The sequence below is a fragment of the Phasianus colchicus genome, chromosome 4, assembly GCF_987193195.1.
Source record: "Phasianus colchicus chromosome 4, bPhaCol1.hap1.1, whole genome shotgun sequence".
Classification (NCBI taxonomy): domain Eukaryota; kingdom Metazoa; phylum Chordata; class Aves; order Galliformes; family Phasianidae; genus Phasianus; species Phasianus colchicus.
In genome coordinates, this window is record NC_143439.1 from 40,868,848 (window position 1) to 40,895,481 (window position 26,634).

Genomic DNA, 26,634 nt, shown 5'->3' on the forward strand with positions numbered 1-26,634 from the left:
TCCTTTCCCCGTGCTCCATTTCTTTATTCTCTTATACCAACAAATACTCCATAGCAGACAGATTCATTCATCTCTAGCACCTTATCTGGTGGAGCATATGTTTCTTTTCTTTGAGGTCAGATTAACTATTCCTTATAAATGGTACAAAGGAGAAATATGCATTGGCAGCAAGTTCTGCTACTCTTAGCCATCATTTCTGTCCACTGCATTAAGCCAATTTAACATGCTTAAACACGCCTTTTGTCAACAGCAACAAAAGCAAAAAGCAGCTGAACTCTAGTTAATAAATCATTTTCTGGAGGTAGAAAAAGCAAGATGACAAGCAGTTATTGCTATATGCAATTCTTAAACACAGGAAAAATGAGAAGTCTGTGATCGTAAAAGGTATTTCACATATACATTTCTGTATATATTCACACTGCAATAATTAAAAAAAAAAAATCACACTGGATTCCAGTATGCCTCTTCAAATGTGAATTCACCCATCTGTAGTTGGTCATGTTTCCTAAATATGAATCCACTGGTATTTAAATTTGGGATGTGAGTCTACATCATAATGCCAACTCCTTCAACTTTCATGCATGTATGCATTTATTAAAAATATCAAAAATATGAAATATAAAACCACTGATTACATGACAGAGCCATAACATTTTCCATTCATTTATATCTTCCCCTATCCAGGGATAAGATCCAAAAATCAAAATAACAATGAAGCAGCTAAAAAGAGGTCAAAATGCTTTAAAAGCTAGTATTTTAAAGCCGTACAAATCATTATTTAAATGTTTGAGATGCATCAAGCTTAAGTACAAAGCCAGTGAAAACAATAAAAGCTGATTAAACATCATCATGAGCTGTCATTAATCCATGCTGGTTATCCAAAAAAATCAGAAAGAATGTGCAGCATATATGCAAAGAAGAACGTGCTTTTCATTATCTTTCCTAGTGACCTTATCTTTCTTCTAGATGGTCAATATAAGCAAAGAAGTACAGACAGTAGGTTTCATATCAGATCTACATATGAATACTACAGGGCTGTATTAGTACTCGTGCAAGTCTAGTCAAACAGGAATTACAACCTCCTGTGAGCTTTGACCAACAAGAAGGACCCTAAAAACAATGAACAAGCTTTTTTTTTTAAAAAAAAAAAATTAAATTATTAGAGCTTATAAATTGTTGTCTTATTTTCAGTTGGGAATTGTTTTCTTCTTGATAACACCAACGTTTATACTTGCTGCTAAGCAGGGCTGTACAGAGCCAAGGCCACTTTCAGTGAAGGGCCCAAGGAGCTGGCAGGGAACAGAAGTAGTGCATCTGACTTAAACTGGCCAAACGGATAGCCCATTCCATATCACATCCTGTGGAAGGAGTTTTGAAGGAGGTGGGAGTTCATTTCTCTCTTCCTCTGGTCAAGGGCTAGCTGGGCTTCAGTCAGGGGATGGTGAGCAATTGCTCAGAATCATAGAATCACAAGGTTGGAAACAACCTATAAGATTATCTAGTCCAACTGTCTTCACATTGCCACTGCTACCACAAGCTACTAAACCATATCTCACAGCTCCTCGTCCAGACGCCTCTTGAACACTGCCAGAGATAGCGACTCCATCACCTCCCTTGGCAGGCCATTCCAGTGCCTGACCACTCTCTGAGAGAAAAAGTTCTTCCTTAAGTCTAACCTAAACCTCTTCTGGTACAACTTGCGGCCATTTCCCCGGGTCCTGTTCACCGCCTAGGAGAAGAGGCCAAATCCCTCCTCACCACTCCCTTCAGGAAGTTGTAGAATGCAGTGAGGTCTCCCCTGAGCCTCCTCATCTCCAAACTAAACAATCCCAGCTCCCTCAGCTGCTCCTCATAAGACTTGTGCTCCAGACCCCTCACCAGTTTCATTGCCCTTCTCTGGACACGCTCCAGGGCCTCAATGTCTTTCCTGTAGTGAGGGTCCCAAAACTGAACACAGTACTCGAGGTGCGGCCTCACCAGTGCTGAGTACAGGAGGATGATTACCTCCCTGCTCCTGCTGGCCACACTATTTCTAATGCAGGCCAGGATGCCGTTGGCCCTTTTGGCCACCTGGGCACAGTGTCGGCTCATGTTCAGCCGAGCATCAACCAACACCCCCTTTCCTCTTCACAATCATCCAGCTACTCGTCCCCAAGCCTATAGTGCTGCATGGGGTTGTTGTGGCCAAAGTGCAGGACCCGGCACTTGGCCTTGTTGAACCTCATTCCATTCACCCCAGCCCAGCGATCCAGCTCATCTAAGTCCCTCTGAAGGGCCTCTCTACCCTCAGGCAGATCAACACCACTTCCCAACTTGGTGTCATCTGCAAACTTACTGAGGGTACACTCAATCCCCTCATCTAGGTCATCAGTAAAGATATTAGACAAGATAGACCCCAGTACCGACCCCTGGGGGACACCACTTGAAACAGATCGCCAGCTGGACTTCACTCCATTAACCACCACCCATTGAGCATGGCCCTCTAGCCAGTTTCTTACCCAAAGGAGTGTGTATCGGTCCAGGCCACAGGCAGCCAGTTTCCCCAGAAGAAGCCTGTGAGAGACCATGTCAAAGGCTTTGCTGAAGTCTAAGTAGACTACATCAACAGCCTTTCCCTCATCTACCAGTCTGGTCACCCAGTCGTAGAAGAAGATGAGGTTGGTCAAGCATGACCTTCCTTTCATGAACTCGTGCTGGCTGGGCCTGATCCCCTGGACACCACACGCACACACCGTGCAATCTCACCAAAGATGATTTGCTCCATTACTTTCCTCAGTGCTGAGGTCAGGCTGACAGGCCTGTAGTTCCCTGGATCCTCCTTACGGCCTTTCTTGAAGCTGGGAATCACATCAGCAAGCCTCCAATCCTCTGGGACCTCTCCAGTTAACCAGGAGCGCTTATAGACAGCCGAGAGTGGCTCAGCAATCACCCCCGCCAGGTCCCTCAGCACCTGAGGGTGTAGGCCATCCAGTCCTATGGACTTGTGACAGTCCAGATGGAGGAGGAGCTCCCTGACTGTCTCCACCTGGACCGCTGGGGGTGTTTTCTGAGTAGTGTCCCAGACTTCCAGATCAGGGCATAAAATGCCCAAAGGATAACTGGTCTGGCTATTAAAGGCAGATGTAAAGAAGGCATTGAGGACCTCAGCCTTCTCCTTGTTCTCAGTGGCCACATTCCCTGCTGCATCAAGTAAAGGATGAGAGTTGTACTTGGTTCTTCTTTTGCCATTGATATATTTATAAAAGGATTTTTTATTGTCTTTTACTGCAGTGGCCAATCTGAGTTCAAGTTGGGCTTTTACCTTCCTAACTTCCTCCCTGCATACCTTAGCTACTTCCTTGTAATCTCCTCAACTAGCCTACCCCTTCTTCCAGAGGACGTAGACTCTCTTTTTCTCCCTGAGTCTCAACAGTAGTTCCCGGCTCATCCACACCGGTCATCTACCCCTATGGCTCACCTTACGGCACTCAGGGACAGCCTGTTCTTGCTCCTTTAAGATTTCCGTCTTGAGGAGCGTCCAGGCTTCCTGGACCCCTTTATCCTTAAGAAGCAACTCCCAAGGGACCCCTGCTACAAGCGCCCTGAACAAATCAAAGTCCGCCCTCTGGAAGTTCAAGAAAGTAGTTTTGCTGGTCACTCTTTTGACACCCCCAAGAATAGAAAATTGTACAGTTCCATAGTCACTCTGCCCAAGACAGTCCCCAACCTTCACTTCTCCCACCAGTCCTTCTCTGTTAGCAAAGATCAGGTCTAGCAGGGCACCACCCCTGGTAGGCTCTCCTACCAGTTGCATAAGGAAGCTATCTTCCACTCTAGAAACCTGGACTGCTTCCTCTGTGCTCTATTATACTTCCAACGTATGTCAGGGAAGTTGAAGTCTCCCATGAGAACAAGTGCTGGCCATCGCGTGACTTCCGCGAGCTGCTCATAGAAAGCTTCATCCAACTCTTCATCCTGGTTAGGCGGTCTATAGCAGACTCCCACCAAGATGTCGCTACTACAGGCCTTCCCCCTGATCCTTACCCATAGACACTCAACTCTGTCATTATGAAGCCCAAGCTCTTCAACATCAAAACAGTCTTTGATATAAAGGGCCACACCATCACCCTTCTTTCCTTGTCTATCCCTTCTGAAGAGCTTGTAACCATCTATCACAGCACACCAGTCATGGGAGTGGTCCCACCATGTTTCAGTAATAGCAACAAGGTCATAATTAGCCTGACTCACATTTGCTTCCAACTCTTCCTGCTTGTTGCTCATGCTGCGTGCATTGGTATAGATGAACTTCAGTCGAGTCATCTGCCTCCCCCCCAGCTTAATCATCGTTCTCCTAGGCTCGTCTCTTGTGAGACCTGTTTTGTCCCCTTCCCCCTTCATAGCTAGTTTAAAGCTCTTTCTATAAGCCCCGCTAGCTCCTGCTCTAGTATTCATTGCCCCCTTAGAGATAGGCAGGTTCCACGGACAGACAACAGGCCAGGGGCCGAGTAAACTGCCCCATGATCAAAGAATCCAACGTTTCTGGCTCGACACCAGCCTCTGAGCCAATTCATTACTCGTGCTTTCCAATCCCGCTCAGTGTCCCTTACTGCCCCCCTTGAAGGTATAGAGCAGAAGATCACTTGAGCTCCCGCTCCTTGAACTGAACACCCTAAACCCCTGAAATCTTTTTTCATAGTTCGTAGATTTGTCTGAGCAATTTCATCACTGCCCACCTGAACTACGAGCAATGGAAAGTAGTCTGATGACCTAACCAGCTTCAGGATTTTCCCGGTTATGTCCCTGACCCGAGCCCCAGGAAGGCAGCACACTTCCCGACAGACCGGGTCAGGTCTGCATATGGGGCCCTCTGTTCCTCTAAGAAGGGAGTCACCCACCACAACCACCCTTCTTTCTTTCCTGACGGATGCAGTCTCAAGGCGTGGGGGTGACTGCCTCACCATAGGCTCTCTCCTAGGCAGATCCTCCATCGCCTCTCCACTCACCTCCCGTTCAACTTCCAGCAACTGGAACTTGTTGCTTAGAGGGAGCTGGGGAAGCAGGCTAGGCAGGCGGGGGTATATACTGTGACACCGAGTAGGGACTGTCTTCCAACCACTACAATTATCTGTTTTATCTGCTTTCTGCCAAGTGTACCAGCCAAGTCCTGTCTTCAGGGAGAGCTTCCAATTTTCACTTCATCCTTAGAATGCATCTCAACCACATAACAGTTTCTGAATAACTCCTCCAAAGCAGAAGCTCATTCGCTCACTAGAGAGGAAGAAACAGCCTTGACAAATTTGTTTTTATATAGCTTTTACAGTTCTGAGAAAAAGACAACAGAAAACAAGCTAGGATGCCCAAAATGCTGTTAATTTAGAAAATTCTATTCTTGCTGGGGAGTACCAGCAAGAAATAGTATTAAGAAGTAGAAGAAATACTTGAAGTTGTTCTGGCTGTACTATATTACTTGTATAGAGAACATTCCTGGTTCCCAGACAGGTTGACCATCCAAGGCTGTAAGAACATCATTCAGATTATATGGAAAAAACACATGAAAGATTTTCAATGTTTACAACATTTTAATTCTTTTTCCCCACATATTTTGATGCAATGCTAATCCTTCTTTTCCTTTTTTCTTTCCACTGCCATTGCAGTGGATTTAATCTTTCAAAAGCACTTTGAAGAGAAATTGAAAGGTTGTCTGTGTTCAGTGTTAAATTACTACATCAGGAAAGCAGGTATTAATAAGTTTTTGGTAAATATCAAGTTAAATATATATACAAAAATACTTGTTAGTTTGTGAAGTCTCATATGTGCAATTCCATAGAAGAATGTGTACTCAATACTTTCAAAAAGAAAAAAAAAATCTTTCCACATGCAAATTAGTTTTTAACTGCAATTTTTTTCCACTCCCCCGCCATGGCTGATTCCATCAGAATATGGAAGAAAGCTAATGTAAAAGGTAACGTGACCAATTATTTAGAAAAAAAAAGTGAGAGAGAGAAGGCATGGTATGGATTCCATGCAGAAACATCATTTGGCTTGTCATCTGTACTTAAAGGAGTATCAATTCATCCCCAACAAAGGAAAAACAAACAGTATTTTTGCATGTGGACTAGAAAGCCCTTCCACCAATAAATTGTTATTTGTCTTGGGGATTTTACCTGGCAACTGAAAGATGAGGTCTTATGTAATAAATATGGCAGTAATTGGGACTAGAAAAGACAACATTGCTCAGATCAGAAGCAGTGCTCAAAGTGCTTGCTATAGCTCTGAAAACAAAAGCATTGTAGAGGTAACTTCAGAATATCTGAGTGCTTCTCCCAGCTCTAGGACAGCTCAGCTCCAGGCAGGAAAAGTTACTAAGTAAAGAAGTGTCATGCTTGCAGAAGAAGAGCACTAGAGTTTTAAGAGTGACCAAATAAAGTTTTTCCTTTTCTCTTCTGTAGACATAAGAGCGAAATAAAGCAATGTGTTATTTCTCTCCCCAAAAGTAAAGTCTGAAAGAAGTTTGATGCTCTGAACCATTAAGAATATGATATTATCCTAGACACCACCAGCTTGTTCCCTCTCATAAATTCAGTATGAGGCCTGAACAAAACAGTAGGATTCTAAGGTTTATTCTCTCTTACTTTTTCCCCCTCACAGAAGCTGAATATTCACCTTAAACAGCCATGAAATTTAGGCTTAGTTTTCTACTCTACCCTAGAGCTAAGTTGGACAACCAGATATTTCAGCTGGCACAGCGTCCTGCAGGCAAGGAAGGAAGATGCACATTTCACTATTCTCACCTCCAAACACTGTCTTCTGTGCCTGCAGTTACTAGAGCCATGGGCACTAATCAGCAGGCTGCCTGCCTAAAATAAAGGTCATTATTGAAGTGATAGTCTTTTGGTCTTTTCCATCATTTTTCTGTAGAAGAGATGGGTTTAGATAAAAAACACATCACATTTATGAGCACGTTTATTGGAGAAAGTTCTCACACTGGCACAGAGCACTCACACAGCACATTCTCTGGTTTCCCCAGACTTCTGTAGACGAACAAGGGTGAAGCTGTCTAAAGCCTTTACCTCTGCCAATTGCAGTAGTTCTACTGTAGACAGAAGTTTCAAGAAGATCACAGAGATGACAGACTGATTGCACATGGGAATGCATTCAAGAAAATGTTGTATGTTTTATCTGAGGACACTCATGACACATAATCCAGGCCCAGTGCCACACAAACTAACAATAGGAAAGGAGGAGGAGGGTGTACTGAACTCTCCACGCTGTCTTTCCAAATACAAAGGGCATAGGTCAGAGTAAGACAGATTACCTTCCCCATAAGCCATAGCCTAGTGTATCAACATTGTGTCACAACCCCTGTGATTCAGAGACCCTAAACAGAGCCCTGAGAGGAAGGCACAGAAAATTAATGTTTCCTCCAGTGACTAATGGACACAGCTACTGGCCTCTTCTGCTTAGGCAGATTTGGAAATTTCAGAGTGTACCTGAGCAGCACATCACTGCTCAATGAGCAGAAGCAGAGAAAACTGAGAAGCCAAAACCCAGTCACCAGCTCAGAGCAGAGATTTGCCAGAAAATACTCTAAGCATTTGCAGATGATGGATAATTTTTGTTGGGAATAAATGCATTTTTCAGATTAGGTCATTCTGTAAACATCCCTACCAATTACAAATAAAGGAGACAGTGGGGATTTTACTGCCTCTTACTCATCCACACTCCATGGAATAATTCTTTGTTAAACTTTATCTCTCTTTTAAAGCATCATGTGGTATCCCTAATCCTATTCTGCTAATGTATGCACATTTGTAGAATATGTCAAGTTCCTTTGATAGCACAGATAACAGAACACTTCATTGTAAAGAATGAGGCCTTGTCATAACAACAATAATAATATTATAGCTATATTGTATTTTTCACTCAAATCAGGTTGTTGTTTTTTTTTTTTAAAATGAAAAACCTTGGAGTAGCCATCAAGAGATTCACCAAATTTTTATCTATATCTAACTACACAATTTATCAAAAATAAAAAAGAGCAATTGTTTCTTTCAGGTCTATCATTTAAAACCTCAAAGGAAAAATCTAAAATCCAACAGCTGTGGAATAATGGACAATAGATGTAGAAACATCTCAGTTTTTGACATCAAGCCAAACAGAATTTCTTTGTTCACTGTGCTTCCGTACCATAGCTAGCATGCATCTTGACTATGAAGAAAGCCTCATAATCATTGGAACTGTTTATTTTTAATGCTTGATATAAAAAAAGATTGTGTTAATGTCCATTTAAAGTGTCAGAGACATTCTTAGACAATTATTTTAGCATTCAATAAAAAAGAGAGCTTGATCTTTTTTTGTCTGTTTCTGTTGTTTTGTTTTTTTTTAATGCCCAGAAGCCATATTTGCACAGAAACTAGTGTCAACTGTACAGTTACTGTATTTGCACTTGATTATCAAAGCATGGCAAAATGAATATAACAAATCTTACTAAAACTTTGGGGTTTTTTCCTTCTCCTGTAAGGTGATCTATAATATGCTAGAGAGAATTATTCTCCTTGCCACTCTTACTGCTCAACAGGAACACTGCTGGATGCTATACAAGACTGAAACTGATGTACCTTCATTGCCAGATTTACAGAAAATACGAAATGCAGTGGCAGGCCTGAAACCTCAAGTTCAAAACACGAACCTTCCCCCCTCCCCTCTTCCCCTATTCCAAATATTGCTGTTGCAGTGATTGTTAGGAGAGGGTAAGGCTTCATACCTCAGGACCTGTGATTAGACTAATTGTGAGTTGCCCATTTATCTCAAGTTGCAGTTTTTTCCCCCTCTTTTCACATCAACTCCAACATTGCTTCCATTACCAGATGTGCAAAATCATCCTGACCAATCACTCTAATGTATTTCTAAGCCTAATCCCTACTCTCTGCACCAGAAGAAAAAGCATAGGTCCATAACCTCATCTACTTCAGCATTTCATGCTAAAAACCAAACTACAACAACATAAAACACTTGTCTTCTGTCATCCCTATGAGAATTGGAGACTAAATCACAGTGTTCAAACAGCTTTGGAGACATAAGCAACATTCCCTCGAATTCTGTATGGTTCTGATCTTTATCAGAAATTATAACTTCAATTTTTATAACCGATCACAAACTCTCATCTCTACCCCATGAAAACCAGTTGGTAAAGAATTACTGGCTGTTGACAGGCTCAGGATTACTGGCAAATCAGAATACTATTAAGAATTTAATAAAGTTATCTATATTTGAATGGGGGAGTGGGGGGGAAGAAAACACTAAAATCTCCTGATTAAAAGACAAGATTTGGACACAAGAAACTATTTTGAACAGGTACTTAAATTTCTCTCAAGTAATTCCAAGTAAGTTTTGCTCAATGATCTGGACAAAGATGACCTGATCTGCAGCTGAGGTAGTTAAAGCTTTCTGCCTCAGAGTTTTGCCTCAGAGTGTTGCCAGTTCCCTGCAGTGACCAGAAAAATCACTTCACTTCTGAGCACTAAAATGCAGAATGCAGAACTGCAGAGTATCACTACATCTATGCCTTGATACAAACTGTCAAACTATCTTGGAGATATGGGAATCTAAAAAAAATAATGTTGCCTTTGATTAAAAAAAAAAAATCCTTATTGTACTTTTAATTTAACTCTACCCTGTCTTCCCTCCTTTCCCCTGTAATGATTCACAACCTGGTATTGATTTGGTTCAGATTGTGTTGCTTTCTGCAAAAAAGTTGAACATTATGCTACTGCAAGGCAAGCACCAGGAAAAAAAGATAAACAGTAATTAAAAAGTTAACTCAGGACAAAAAAGTGGAAATCCTAAGAATTTCAGCAAGAGTTTCAATCATAGTTTGACTTTTGAAATAAGTGGGAATTATCTTCTAGAACTACAGTAACAAAAGAAAAAAAAAAGATTGTTACCCCAGATTACTTATGTAGTGTTCTGTACAGAATTTGGTCAAATGCAGGTATCATATATGCATGCCATAGAACCACAAAACCATAGGAGTTGGAAGGGACCCCTGAGGATCAACTAGTTCAACCCTCCTGCTAAAGCAGATTCCCTTGAGAAGGTTACACAGGAAAGTGTACAAGCTGGTTCTGAATATGTCTCCGCAGTCAGACTGGGCAACTAGTTCCAGTGTGCTGCAAACCCTTAAAGTTTTTCCTCACGTTCATATGGAACTTCATATGTCCTGGTGTGTGCCCGCTGCTGCTTAGTTTATCTCTGAGAATCATTGACAAGAGCCTGGTTCCATCCACTTGACTCCCGCCCATTTGATACTTATAGGCATTTATAATATTCCCTATCAAGCCAAGGAAAACAAAAATCAGCATATAAGAACTTCTTTTTATGTGAGATGCATTTTTAAATCCAATATATAAACAATTGCATAATCTACTTCTATATGATAGACTCTTCAAAGAGACACTTTCTAGATAAAAGCCATTGTAGACTTAATGGTAATATATTTGCAATGAAAGCATGCACTGCATTTCAAAGCCTACATCAAATAATTTTCCTTTTGTGCATTCAACCATATTTAAAATATTAGCAGGGGAAATGTGACTAGAGACAAGTATAGAGAGGCCATTCTTGAAGGGGGGAAAAGAAAGACTTGAATAAAGATGGGGAAAATAACCTCACTTGTTTTACTCTCTCATGTTAAAATCTGCAAGTCTAGCACAGCTCACCTTGTTTAATTAATTTGTTTTATCACTGCAATGTACATGAGAACTCTTAAGTGGAATCAGAAGGTATTCTGTTGGGGTTTTTTTTGTTTGTTTTTTAAGAGATGAACTTGGCACTCAGTTTTTGAAATTCATTTTGCTTAGCAGGCTTCACTTTATGCTTCTCATGGCTGTAACTGCTTCCATTTACATTTTTACTGCATTTCAGTTCAATTCAATTTGAACTCTAGGCAAGATCTTCCATATGGTGAAAAATCCAAACCTGATTCTGAGGACAGCATACAAACACAAATGGCACAAATGTTTTTTCCTACCCATCTACCTTATTTTCAAACAAATGGGCTCATGCATAACAGACTCCTTCATGTGGAGTGTTGGTAAAATATGCTTTTCACATCAGAAAACAGATTTGTGCATGCCAGACATGCTCCAGGAGAATATGTGCAAAGCAGAGACAGCTGACTGAAAAACCACAAGGCCACAGCAAACACTGCCAGGCTCTATGAAAATTAGCCAGCATATGAAGGGACAATGACTATGATATTTAAGCACTGAATACTCTTCTGCCTCCTGAGGGTCAGCTGATGTCACATCTACCCAACAGTGCCAGCAATCACAGTGCCTATTCAATAAAATGTAGTTGTGTCACAACATACCCAGAAGATCATTCTCATACTGCAGTTATTAGTTTTTATCTGCTACACTCAGTGGTTATTTTTCCACACAGGAATTTTTCAGGAGAGCATCTTTCTGGGATAAAAGGAAGAGAGAATCCGACATATTCTGAGCTGGCAGGAGAAAGATGCTAGGAGGTACAGAGAACCCTTTGACCATTATCTCAGCTTTTGTCTTCGTAGTCCTTCATAGATGACATGAAATGTTCTCTCCTAAAAATGCACTTCTAAAAGCAAGGCAAGTCATTCTGCCACTGTGGTAGGCAACTGGGAAAGGAGGGAAAGGGATAAGAGGGAAATGCTCTGCTGATCTTCACTGAGCAAATTGATGCTGGCCCTCAAATCACACAATCCTGACAGGGCAGCTCAGGTCTCCTGAAATTTTTACCTAGGGACTGAGAAGCTAACACAGTCAATCTGATACAATTACTAATTATAATCAAGTGAGAGACCATTGCAGGAGCAACCACACCTCAGAGTTCTGCCCCAGGTAGCATTTAGGGTTTGGACTCTCAAAAGGGCCTACAATAGCACAGAATTATGTTTCCTCATAGTCCCATCCAACTGCATTCTAAAATGCTCTGTTCACAGTACAGCCTCTACTCATCATCCAGATCATGAGCTGATATTCACAAATCTCATTATTTTCCCCCAAATTTTATGTCTTCCTCATGAGAAAAGATCAGAAATGAGGCTCTACAGATAAATGGTGTTTAGCTCTGAAGGGAAATCATCTGATGTAGCTGTTCAAGGATTTCAGCTAATTACACTGATTAACCAGATTGATAAAAATTCAGAGCACACTCATATATTCACTGAGGTGTATATGTATAAATGCAAAAAAACCAACAACACACAAGAGAGCTGTCAAAGTCTCTAGACAAATACATTCCTGGATCTTTTTCTTAACCCTGATAACCTAGGCTTGTGTTAGGATCTCTCTCCCAATTCACAAAGACACGATTCATAGTTTTCTGAAGCCAGAAGTTCCTACTTATACAGGTGGAAAGTCATGAGATGATTTTCCCCACTGTGGCAACAAAATTATAAGGATTAACCACAGACATATTGAAAAATCAATTTGAAGATAAGCAATCTAATTAGCTAATTTTAATGTTAGCATTTGCATTGCATTTGGGCCTTCCCTTGAAATTTTGTTCCACTGTTAGAGGAGCAACTTTGCAATCATGTTGAACTAAAACACATGTACAGGCATTTAGATGACTAAATGCCATCACAGCATCAATGTTTCATACCCAGAAACGTAACACTAGTACTTACATCCTCAAAAATCACTGCTATGTTTACTGATAACCAGTTCTACGTATAGCTATGATGTTGTAAATGAAGTTCATCTGATTAGCAAGTAAAAAAAAGCCATTAAGGAAAAGAAGGTTTTCATGAGGTAGCACCACTCAAAGCAACTTTAATCGGAAAGGACATGCAAGAGCACAGAACATGCACAGTGTATGGGAACTGCTGAGTCATGGCCTGAACCACTAGTCAAGCCCTGAGAGGACAGGGGAAGGCAATTCACCTGTGCAACTGGAAGGGATGGAACCTGGCTCCACCCCCCCTCTTAGACCTTATTTAAGGGCTGAATGCCAACAAGGAAGGATCTCTCATTGGAGATCCCTCCTCTGTGGAGTTACTTCTGTGAGCCTAGATACTCGGAGAGAGGCGAGCATTTCTCTCTTTCTTTTGTAACATCTTCCCATTGTGCTGGTCCCTCCACTGTTACACACAGGTTCCTTGAAAATCCTACATAAATTTAAAACATTTGTAAAACAGATGTAAGAGAAGTACAAGTAACTGCAGGATTTATAATGCAATATACAGTTTGTTCAAAGGGTCCTGCAATATATATCTGTCATGGAATTAACTAGATTAATCTATGCCTGTGACAGGGGGGCTGCAGGCCCCTGGACCACCCCAGTCCCACAAAATGGGAAGAGAAAGGGAAAAGGGATAGGGAGATGGGAGCTGGGCTCAAGGAAGGAAAAAAAAAAGCTGTGGCAACGATCTATGGAGAAAAACTTATTTTACTAACTATGATATCGGAATGCAAGATAACACAATATAATACAATCTAGTTGAAATTGAGACTAATAAATCAAATAAGATAGGAGAGAGAGAGATCCTGAGACAGAGTCAAACCTGAAAAAACCATGACAACATCCCAGACAAAAAGAAAACTGCTGAGCTATGGTACTCAAGTCAGCACCACCTAGAGTGAAGCTCAAGTGGCCTTAATTCCTTCATCTTTCAAACTATCCTTAGGAAAATACCCACCCAGGTGATGCAGATCACCCCTCAAGACTAGGCTAGCAATACTGTCTGCTGTCACAGGTTTGTCTCTACAACTCCAAGTTCTAAATATAAGTTTGTAAACATAGCTATCTGTTTAAGATTCCAAAATTTCACCTGTTCCTTGTACAAACCAACAAGCCTAAGAAGCACTCTTTTACAACATCCTCCTGAGCCATTCATACCCAGAAATGTTGAAGATTCTTCCACAGACTGATGTAAACATTTTTTCCTGAAACTTGATGATCCCAAAAGGCTTATAATATTAATGAGAGGACGTTAGTGTTTAATTTTCCTTGTAAGGCATAGGCGAACATGTGCACTTTAAAGTATAACATGAAATATTAGAGACAAAGTATTTCTTATTATCAAAGGATTTACCTGATTTATAAGGTTTAAAAGATTTTTAGTTCCATATTAGTATTTCGTTGCTCTCCCTAGAGAGCCGGTAACATTTAGCCAGGCTCTAGGAGTAACCTTTAAGACGTTGCTTACAAAGGCACCACAAGGGATATTTCAAGATACACAGGCTGGGAACTTTTCTTTGTGATGAGGGAGGAATGACAGAGAGAGGGATAAGAATGTCCATGAAGTATTGTTATTTATTTGTGGTGCATTACGTGCAAAAGGCTAGTTAATCTAAACAAAGACATATCGTAGATAAACATTTCAATTATGTCTCTTAGCTGTTCCTCTCCAGGTTCTCAGAGCTAACATAAGAAACAGTCAGAAGCACCATATTTAGAAACAGAAATAATCATTAACTGAAGCTAGACAGACAAGCTTATTCAGATGAAGTTTTTCCCAAGAATTTTCAAGCACACAGTCCTGGAGATTATACAGAATGAACATCTGTGTCAGTAAATCATAGAATCACAGAATCAAGATTGGAAAAGACCTTTAAGATCAAATACAACCATCAACCCATCATTGCCATGCCCACTAAACCATGATCTAAAGTTCCACATCTACCCATTTCTTTAACACCTCCAGGGAAAGTTATACCACTTCTCTCCTGGCAGTCTTTTCCAATGCCAAACTCCCCTGCTGCCATTACCTGTCTTATCCCGTCTTTGGCCACCTGACAGAAGAGGCCAATCCTCATCATCCCACGCTCTCCTTTTTCAGGTAGTTGAAAAAAGCAATAAGGTCTCCCTTGGGTCTCCTATTCTCCAGATTAAACAATGCCAGCTCCCTCAGCCAATCTCCATAATACCTGTGCTCTAGACACTTCACCAGCTTACAGCCTGTCTATGGACAAGCTCCAGGGCCTCAGTATCTTACTTACAGTGAGGGACCCAGAACTGAACACAGTACTCAAGGTGTAGCCTAAGCAGTGTCAAGTACAGAGGGACAACGACCTCCCTAGTCCTGCTTACTACACTATTTCTGACATCACCCAGAATGACAGAGTCCTTTTGGCCACCTGAACTAAGTGTCCATAAGAGGAAAGGTCCACTAGTCAAATTTCGTATGGGGTGCAAACGTATTCATTACAGCTTTAGGGGGCTTAACTGATATTTGCAATTCCAATCATTTTTCCTAACTTCACACGAAACAAAATCTGTCCCTGCAAATGTAGCATTGGAGGCTAATTTTCACACAGAAAGATGATAAGACAAGAAGAAGCCATTTTAAGTTAGATGAGGGGAGATTTAGATTAGATATTAGGAGAATATTCTTTACTCAGAGGGTGGCGAGGCATAGGAACAGGTTTTCCAGAGAATCTGTGGATGCTCCTAGAGGTAATCAAAGCCAGGTAGGCTGGATGGGGTCCTGGGCACAGCCTGATCTAGTGGGTAGAAACTCTGCCCATGGCAGGGAGGCTGGAACTAGATGATCTTTAAGGTCCCTTTAATCTAAGCCATTCTACAGGTCTATGTATGACAGAAAGGCTTCACTTTGCCTTAAGTAAAGGTTTGGAAACCGATGCGGAGTAAGTATTATGTAAAAGACATTAACATACCTCTTAGGGCTGGTGGAAGACTTGACCTTTTAATGTCACAGTTTACATGGACAGCATACCTTACTTTTGAGTAGGTTATTTAAAAGGAAATGAAGTCTAAGTGAAGTCCAACTCCCACAGACAAAAAAAAAAATCACAGCTGTTTGCATATCAGTATTTGTTCAAGAATTGATAGGCCCTTTATTGATTTGGAGGCCATATCAGGGAAAACTCCAAATTAAATGCTAATATTCTGGAAGTCCTGTTTATCAAGAAAATAGGACAAATTTTAAGATATACCTATGCAGCAGGTCTCTTAATAACATGATCTCAAGGACAATATGAAGCATGAGTTGCAACTGATGCTGAACTCTAGTGCATGTCAAGTCTTTTTTAAAAGTCTATCAAAATATAGAGATCATAGGATAATCAACCTTTATTCATGTACAGACAAACAAACAAAATCTGACTGATTCTGGCTATTCTAAGCCACCTACCAGTTATCTTTGCTGCCAATGTCTTCAGATTTCTCTTGCAGGTAAATTTGTTTTGTAAGATGCTATGAAAGTTTTAAAGACACCGACAACAGTGTAAGGTAGCATCAGTTACCCGAACCAGTCCACGAACTTCAAAATGACAGACTTTTCACAGTTCAAAAATCACACCAGAGTTCAGCAGAGTTCAGTGTACAGAAGAAAACATTTGGACAAGTTGGACACATTGGGAATGAGGCATATCCAGCAACACAAGAACTGCTACAAAAACATGATCTACTATGTTGCTTTGGTAATACTTATGAAACCTCCTAAGCCCACTGTTTTCATTTGACAGGACTAGAAAGGATATGAGCATTCATCAGATTTTGAACACAAACATCCATCATAGTTAACATGAAAACAATGACATAACATAAAGGCACTGCCAAAAAATCTTAGTTTTAGCCTTTCCCTAAGTGAGGTAAGAGACTAGAGATCCACTTCAGAACAACACTCCTCCCTCATGCTCCATTGCCTTCCACGTAACTCAGAAAGCAGTGTTACTTACTTCAGACTTCAAGACAAATGACACCATGCTCAGCACATTCACTTGTGTTTACCGGTCATCATTTTGCACAGGACATCAATTGCCTTTTCATTAACTCCCAGTGAAACAGCATAGCAGATGTTAGCTGCTATGAAAATACTTCTTTAAAAATCTTTACAAATGGATTTAGATTAGATCAAATGTATAACTGGAAGAACTTAGAGCATACATCAGTCCCCCGACATGCATTTGTTCATATGTCACTGTCATTAAACGTCATACTGCAGTATTTCAATTACAAATGAGTTTTGGTCACTGTCTTTTTAAAGAATTTGTGATACTGATATTTCACATAGGCTCTCCTGACTGGAGTTTTCCACATCATTTTATAAAGCTTTCGAAGGTTTACTACTGAACAAAGCATTCAGAACTCCAATGTTGTTCTTTCCAAGTTACAGCCACATCTTATAAAATCAATGTTCTTAGAAGAAATTCGTCAAGCAGGCACTCAAGGAAAAAAGTCCAATGATACATTTCTTGCACAAGCGTTAGCTCCTGCTTGAAACTGCAGAAATCATTTTACACGTACTCTTTTCTTTGGCACAAGGAAAGTATCAGGGCAGGTCACTTTGAGCTTTCCTACTCTTTATCAATTGATGGTAATTGTCCAAGAAGGCAAGATAAAAAGCAAAAGAGAATACATGGAATTACTGCCACAAATCCAGGCACAAGCTATAGCTGAAGTACTTACTGCACAGACCAGGCATCATTCAATACAACAATCTAATTTTTAAGGCAAAGACTGAGAAAACATTCCAGATAATTAAAATACACAGAACAGAGTAGAATGTGAAGAAGAACAAGGTGGCTATATATAATTCATGAAGCTTTGAAAACAAATAAGGGTCATAACTATACCTTTTAATAGCATCAGTATCTGAAAATCTTACTGGCAACCAGACTACAAAAATCAGTTTGAAGCATTCAAGATGTTTATGTGCAACTTGCTAGTGTTTTTTCTTCTGTAAAACATGCTTACACGCTTATTTAACTGGTATGACCCCAGCAATTGTCTTGCCTATGTTAGATACCAGCCAGAATGGGAAGAGAGCTGCTACAAACAGCCTGTGTTTTGCTACCAAAGGATTCCATTTGTCAGACTTTCTCAAGCAATCTAGGCACAACATACAGTATATTTGTATTCTGGCAGGTTCCTCCACTACATGGAGAAAGCCTTGAGAAATCCAAACCCATCTCCCAGAGTGGGGGTTTCATGTTATACCAAAGCCAATCATGCCTGCTGCTCTCTGTAAAATGAAAATTCTTAGGCTGTTTTCCTACAAAGGGTATAATTTTTATCCCCTCGAATACAAGGTCATTCTTAGTCCTTCCTGATTAGAATGCCCACAACCAGAATCTGTGAATCTATGTTTTCCTTTGGCCTATTTGCTGGATTCTGTCTCAATAGCTATTTTAAAATTCACACTCCAGATACATATAAGCTACCCTGAGTTACTACCAAGGCATCAAGATACAGCAAAGGACAAGTCAGTAGTGAGAGAAGTGGCAGTCTTATTAGGCTAGCTGTAAAGCTGCAAGTAAAGGATTATTGTGCTCTATTGCCAGTTCTATCACTGTTTCTCTCTCTTTGATCAATACATTGTCTCTGCTTTGGACTTTCTCAATCAGATTTGCTGAGAAGGCCCAGAAAGGCAAAACAGACCTCAGCTGGGTTATGCTGTGGAAGGTACACATAACTTCCCCTTGGCCATCAACATATCTTCAAAAATATGCAGAGCTGACTAAAGACCCTGACTGGAGTCTGAGCACTTTTCAGCCTCCTAGCAAGGCTCTTGTGAAGTGGCTTCAATCAGTAGCAATTACTTTGTGTATCCCTTGCATACTGATCTGTCAAGGCTTTGCCTTATGGTCATGCATGGATTGCTCTGCATTCATATTATCAAACTTGCAAGACGTAGCAACAACAAGTAAAAAGAAGGCAGTCCTACGCTTTCAGACTCCACAGGGAATAGGGCTTGTCTGAGTGCAGAAAAGAAAGTTGTCGACATCATTTAGGAACTTAAGAGCTCTGAATATGTTTCTCAGACTGCTCAAAGTGTCTTTAATGTCCAAGAAAGTCAATACAGGCTAGCCAAACAGGAAAGAAAACAAGCAAGCAAAACCCTGGAGAGTAAAATAGAAAAGACTTAGTTTTAAAAACAGAACAACAACAACAAAAACGGCAGCAAACAAAAGATGTTTCTATCAAGGAACACCACACACAAAGGACAACACTCAGAGAGAAGACAGGGAAAGCATATAGCAACAGAACACAGAGCAGAATAAGAAAAGGAGCAAAGCACATTTACTTACAAGGGCTGCATGAAAGTAATGCCTCATATTTTATTATTACTTTGGCTCACAACATCAGAGCTGGGTACTGGTGATATGATAGTAGAGGGTGAACTTTCCCACCAATATTCCCTTGCATTTTGTTGCCATGTGACAGAAAGAAGCAAAAGGGCAGTCTGACAAAATGGTGCCTGACTTGGAAGTGTGTATGAAGCAAAGGTGTGTCACTGAATTCCTCCGTGCAGAAAAAAACTGCACCCACTGACATTCATCAATGCTTGCTGAATGTTTTTGAAGAGTAAAGAGTGGATGTGAGCACAGTGAAACTGTGGGTTGTGTGTTTCATCAGTGACAGTGGGTCACCTCTCTGGTGCAAATTTTGATGAGAGCTACAAGCAGGCTCTTGTCCATTGCTGATAAAAATGCATAGCTAATGGTGGTGACTGTGCTGAAAGAGTGTTTTGTAGCTGAAAATTTGCTCTACCAGAGTTTTATTGTGTTCTTTGTATCTGCTGTAGTTTCCATGGAAATAAATGGGAGGCATTACTTTTGGAACAACCTACGTAAAACGCCACATGAAAAGAGAACTTACTGTGACCAGGGAACCAGCCAAAAGGCCACATCAATACAGCAGAGCTAAATCTTTGCTTGCTCTGAATGCTGCCTGGCACACAGGATATGATGTACAGGACACACATCTGTCCAGTTAGATGGGTCACACTTATTCTGAACTGAGAACAGAACATGTCATAGATGTGCTCCAAAAAGAAACACAAAGCAAATGACAGTAATACGTGTATTATTATAAGAATCACTATGCTGATTAGTTCATTAGCAGCAATGCACAGAAATAGACATACTTTTTCCTTAATGCAGGCAACGAGCACATGTTGTGCTATTCCATTAGGTACTGCACACCATCAGTGAAGTCTAGCACACAAGACAGCATTGTAGAAGGTAAACCACAAAGTAGAGTGCACGCTTCAAACTAAAAATATCAAGTCTTGTGTTCTAAACTGCTTGATCTAATGTACTAACAAAAGAACGTATCTACCTGTTATTCCCTGTTCAATGCTTTCTAGAATGAAATATCACAATGAAGCTGAATATTCTAGGTCAGACCCTTCAGCTTCAGTGAAACCTGCACCTTTTTAATACGATTCCCCCACATCTTTGGAAGAACACAGCTGAATTGCAATTTGCATGTTTAGCAACTCATCCAAACTCTTCCTGGTCAACTAAGTATCCTCCTTTATATACAGTTAAGTACTTTGTCTACAACTGGCTCAGGTCAGCCTCATACATTAAAATCATTTTTATAATTCCCCACACACATCAAGTAATGACAATGATACAAAATAGTGAGTGCTTTGAAGGCGACAAAGCAAAAAGAACAGACTTATTCATCCACTTATTTTCCTATTCAATGATTAACTCTGGCTGTTTGAGCTAAATTTCTTTATTGTTTTTCAAAGGTCTGCAGTGACAAGAACTATCACTACAGAGTCTCTCCAAAAATGATTAAATATTATTGTTTCCTAAAGTCAAATCAACTCTTCCACATCTCCATCCCATGCGTATATTCGCATCTGCCAGTATCCTTACCAGATGCAGGCTACAGCACGTTCTTACATTACAATAATCACTTTACGACTTACAATTTTTAGGCAAGAGCAGCACAACAAGGTATAATTTCTTTAAAGTATCAACAAGATAAGAGAAGAAAAAAAGAACTAAATCATTTTCCTGTAAACATCAGACAGAAAATTCTGCAAGACCAATGAAATCTGTTTTTCTCCCATCAATTAAACTACATTTTATTCTTTTTTCCTTTTTTCCTCTGGCTTGTAGCCCCTCTCATAAACAAAAATTAGGCCTCAATCATGGGATAGATTGCTCTTTTTGCAGAAAGCTTCTGAGTTGGTTTGTATTTGCATTGCAAATACTGATGGTCTTAAAGAAAACACAGGGAAAAAAATAGTTTCCCCATGAGCAACAGCCATTCATTAGCAAGCAATTAGCTCAGTAATAAGTTCTCATTTCTCAGTTTAGGATATTTCAACAAATATTGGTAATATTTGTATGATAAATGTTGAAGACACAGTATAGTATTCAACTACTAACAGTACACAAACCATTTGTCTTCTCATGTCAGACATGAGAGGCTCTAATTACACTGAACATTTCAAGGAAAGATTGAATGTTTGCCAGACAACTCTCCATTGATTGCCTTTAAAGCATAGTACTGGACTGCTGAAGGGAAAACACAGATTCTTGGCTCCAGGTAATTAACTTTCATGTTGTTTTTTTCTTAAACCCTAATGAAGCCCCCTTGAAGTCTTCATTACCAAAGGGTGTTTGTTAATAATAATAATAAAAAAGCCAGCCAGCAGTCCTACTTCCCCCTTCTTTTCTATAAAATTCCCTCTGCTATACATTTCTCAGGACTCAGTAATGTCTTTGAAGTGAGTAATAATGGTTTGAGAAGTGCAAAGGGTGAGAAATACATAATGGGACAGGACAAAACATTAATGAGGGAAAAGCTGGGACAGAAGAGGTACTCAAGCAGAGAGAGTAAGAGTGCTTGACAGAGATATAAACAGAAGAAAAGGGAAGGCAGAACTGTATCATTAGTTTGTGAAATAGCACTGTCATGAAGTTAAACTGATAAAGGAAAAGAAAGAATCTTCAGAAACGCAGTAATTTGGCAGCCGAATCTCAGGGAGATCCAACATTTCTCAGAGACAGAAAATAAATTGTCTAGATTTCATAAGGTAAGAAATAAGATTCCCAATTGACACCAGCAGCAGAGTTTCCAGGATGCATCTGCTCAGATATTTAATGTGCTTAGTGTATTTTTGGCAGGGCTCACACAATGGAGACTCCAGTCCAACAGCAGCAAATCCTCTTGTTTCAGCTACAAATATGCATTGTTGAAACAGCTGAGATATACCTGCCACCTAAGAGAATGCGTTCTGTTGGCTCCACAGACGACAGTGGAAGCAGATGCAATATTTCAATATATTCCAGTGCTAGACCACTTTTTTAACAAAGTTTCTGTGGAGTCATGTAATTCTGGTCTTTTAATCCCTGAGACAAACATACAAGTATTTGCCTTAAAAATATTACGTTTGTAGACTGTTGCCCTGCACCTGGGTACAGAAGGAGGGTCAAGATAGGAGATCTGTTTCTTCTGTCAAATCTAGTGAGCCAAATTCAAGCCTGGAACCACTCACAGACTGAAACAAACTTCATTATGATTTCATGTTCATCTATTTTGTATGTTACTATGTCTTTTCAAGACATTAATCCAATCTTTTCTGTATCCAAAATTTACATCAAAACCAGGAGCAAATAGCTATCTTTCCTTCTTGCTTTGGCAAGAGAGTTTTGCATAGGACGAGCTTCACTACCATTTGCTAGAAAGCCTACACCAATGTGGAAGATCTTCCTAGAATTTCCAAGTTTCACACCTCCAGGGACGGGGCATCCACAACCTCCCTGGGCAGCCTGTTCCAGTACCTCACCCAGGAGGTGAAGGGACTAATGAAAGGACTTAGAGAATACTCTCACAAATCCTAATGCTGAAATAGGTTGGCTTTGGTTGATTTGGGGGCGCATTTTTCTTTGGCAGACAGATGGGGGGGGGGGGGGGGAAGAGAGGAAATTGTAGTTTTGTTATTCCAAACATGGTTCCTACTCGAGCAATTTATTTAGCTTTTGGGAGACCATCTGAATGACACGTACTGAGCATCTTAAATTTCCTGAGGTTCCCTATCCTATTAAGACATACCAAAGAAAACTGATTTTCAACGTAAAATTTATGCCAATGGTTTCTGTAGCTTACTGTGCCTGCTAAGTCTTTCTGAAAATAGGGTTTACTTTTCTAATTTCAGGATATTTTGCAGCCCAGGCTGTAGCTTTCTTTAATCACTAGCTACAAGAGATGTTTACTCACAATAAATGTTTATTTGGAGCAGGACAGAAACTAGTATAACCTCTTTCTTTTTAAAAATATCTACTGAAAGTATAGCATACTATTGTACTAAACAGAACAGAAAGAGTAGAAACTAAGGCTGTCTAAAATGGGATAACAGTAGTATGCAGAAATCCAAACAATTAGAGGTGGCATCTACATCCAAACCATTTTCAAAAGAGTATCAAACAGGCATGGAACACACAGATTTTTTCAGTTCAGGACTATTTGTAGCAACTGATACAAATTATGAATTATCACAGAACTAGTCTTTGTATCCAAAGCCCATTATTACTTTTTATCACTTCATTTGGCAGAGGAAATTGAGTTCCCTTCAGAACTGCCTAACCACCAGTGATAAGCCAAAGTATCCATTCCAGATCTTTGACATTACAGACAGTAGAAGCAGCTGATCTGATTACAGAGGAGAAAAACCTGACCCACAGTGCAAAATGTTACAGCATTTTGTAGTTTCCTGTTAAGTTGGATTGGAAACAACCGCTGAACTAAGTTACAAACAAATCATTTCAAATCACTCTGAAACTACATTGTTTGTAGTTTTCATTTTGAATAAGATGCCATAAATTTTACCTTTTCATGGACGCTGCAACCAAGCCAGATACATTATTCACCTGTCACCAGCTCCAAGATAAAACTACAGTTTTCATAGTGATGCTGAAGATTAAGGAGGCAAAAGGAAGCAAAATAGCAACACAACCGTTTGTATGTTTGTTTTCTTCCTCACTAATCTATTAGAACAAAGACGCAAGACAGTGCCACCGGCAGCTAATAAAAAATTTTCTCTGGCAACAGAGAGGCTTGCAGTGTAGCAGAAGTCCTTGCACTCAGAGTCCTAAGTCTTAATATCCTAATTTGCATTGTGATCTAGATGCAGACTCTGATGGCCTCAAGGGATTCAGGTGTGAAAATAAACTAGCTTTGCATGTATTCTAGTGGGGCATATCAGCAAGCTGATACAAGTTGATGGGAGATGCGTTACCCTCATAATCACACTTCCCAGTGAGTGCATCTATGCCACAACTCATTGCAGCAGGGACAGTGATGAGCAAACAGTCAGTCCTGAGAGTGGAATAGAAAATGGTTTCATCATGTTGTTTGTAGATGGTTTGTATTTCTTCTCAGGAAATGTACTTTCATGGGCTATCCATATTTTAGGCCCCAGGATAATGGGAAAAGAAAACACCAGTCAATTGCTATTTCATTCTCTTCTATTCAGGTTCTTATATCCACACTCATCACTGCAATACTCAAGTGCTTTCCAGCAGTGCATGAAGTGATATGACTAACATCTGTCACGTGCTGGTGTCTTCATCCCCTCCCCAGGGGCAAAATCATGTGCAGTGGAGTGTTTTGTTTTATTAGACAGACTGCTATATATTTTCTTAGGAAAGACAAGGTCGAATATATGCACTTTTCACCTAGCGCAGAAGGTGCCTTGGTTTGCATTGGTCCCAGCTCCTGCGGGAGTTCAATCCACAGACCTAATCCAAGCTCAAGAAAGCTTTATCACTTCTTATCTTGCTGTTGGTCACAATAGTCACCTACATTATGTCTATCATAAAATTCTTACTTCTCTAGTAATAAAGAGACATAGGAACTCTGATGTTATGCTATCTTAGGAAATTATGCAAGGAAATTGACAGGAGGAAAGAACTGGGATGAGAAAGAATCATGATCCTACTACCAACTGCAGCATCTGTCTAATCTCTTCAAGAAGAAAGAGACAAAAAAATCCTAATGAATTTGGTCACCTCAGTGGTTCCCTTACATTCATGGTCAGCACAGACCTTGCACCCAAAACAAATTCTGCCTGGAGAAGATAATAGAAAAGAAGTGGTCAAAACACAAGCAGCAGGGAAGAAATTTTCCATCTTTCTCCAAAATAAAAGAAAAAGATCAGGCTAGGTATTTCCACAGGGCTATTCTGTGTTTCCCTTATGCCTTCCCAGACAACAGGCCAAGTACATTAAGACCAGTGTGTTTTCGTGTTCTATATACCCCTGCTTCTCTCTTTTTTTTTTTTTATTTGCTGATGCATCCAATCACAAACTGTGACATTTACTACCATTTCATTTCCTAACAGAAAAACTGAGCCGTAACTTTGCTCCCTAAAAAAAGCAACCAAACATCTTTTTTTTTTTTTTTTTTTTTTAAAGTTGTTGTGGGATTTGATTCTAACTCACTTCATTACAAAACAAGGACAAAATCCAGCCTTTTCCTAAGGGTTTATTATCAACAAAAAAATCCAGTGAGACTTAAAAACAAAGGCAAGTGAAGCTGACCCATTTTTAGATGTTAAAATAAAGCACCAGCACCCTCTATCAGAATATTTCAAACACAGGCAAGAGAACTGTGATTTATCTTGAACAGAAAATATGCCTTTAGTAGATATTTAATATGTACCACAATTCTTGTAAGTCTACTTTAATTAAAAGTGCTATTTCTGTTTTAAATTTGACATGGACCACTAGCATCCGGAGCTCTGCTTTACACAGATATTCTTGAGAGCTGTAGAGCAAATTGTTATGCAGTATCACTCAGATAAAGGCCTGCAATAAGAGAAGCGATAATGAAGACAGCAGCTGTTACTAAATTACAAAAACAAGACAGATTTGTTGGCAAACACTAACAATCTGGGAAACTTTTTTGCAAGTTCAACACTTCTTCAAAGAGTCCTTATTTCAGTTCCTTCAGTGGAGTGAGATGGCACCAGTGAAATTGCTTTACAGCAGACTTATGGCCCTGCTAATACAGTTGCTGCTGCTCAGGCTGATCCCCTTCCTAGAGGAGATAAGTAATGTCACTCTTGACAGTCCATGCAATGCCTTCCTTACCAAGAAGTTTGACTTTAGGGAAGCATTCCAGAAAGAAAACCTAAATGGCTAGCACCTTTCCTTTCCTAGATAATAGGTACCACATAGTCAGCAGCAGAACATATTTCTACACTGTTCCTAACTGAAATCCTTAATTGCTATAGGAACAAACCTCCTTCAGTACCAAGTTGCACAGTTTTTCCAACATTTACTTCTAAACCATACAAAAACAGTCAGAATGGCAGCAACCAGTCAGTAGATACTCATGACACGTTTCAGATAGAAGTCTCCTTTCATCTGAAAGAAATAAGCAACTACTTTGATGCTACTGGCTTCCTTAGAACATTGGTGATTTAAACAATTGGACAGATGTCTGAGTTTTCCAGCCCACTCTGGTTATGTGTTGCATGCATTTTATCCTTCATAGTTACCTCAATCAATATCTTAGCCCTTTCTCATTAAGGGAACTCAAAACTTCCATGGCACCTTAAATACCAAAAAGTAAGGCTCCTAACAAAGCACGTAGCATTTTTTCTTGCAAATTCTCTAGGCTCTGTGCTTATTTGCCAGACTAATTCAAGTCTTCTAATATCAACACCTTAAAAAGGAAGGAGATATATAGTGCTGTAGTAACAGTACTACTTTCAGAGGGTCAACAACCTACCTTGGAACAGTATGGTTTTTGGTAAGACTGACTAGACTCTTCAGCATTAAACCACAGCAAATAAAGAAAAAGAGTAAATCAGGGTGGACCACAAAATCCAAATTACAGCCATTGTTAGTGAAGATATACACACCTTTTCTCTGAGATTTCAAATAGCAAAGATAT

The 26,634-nt window shown here is 40.0% G+C and overlaps 1 long non-coding RNA gene across 2 annotated transcripts in view; it reads right to left on the reverse strand.

Annotated features, from left to right (window-relative positions):
• The window catches only part of LOC116239119 (uncharacterized), a 328,962-nt gene that overhangs the window by 94,550 nt on the left and 207,778 nt on the right, over nt 1-26,634 (reverse strand). The window lies entirely within an intron of this gene.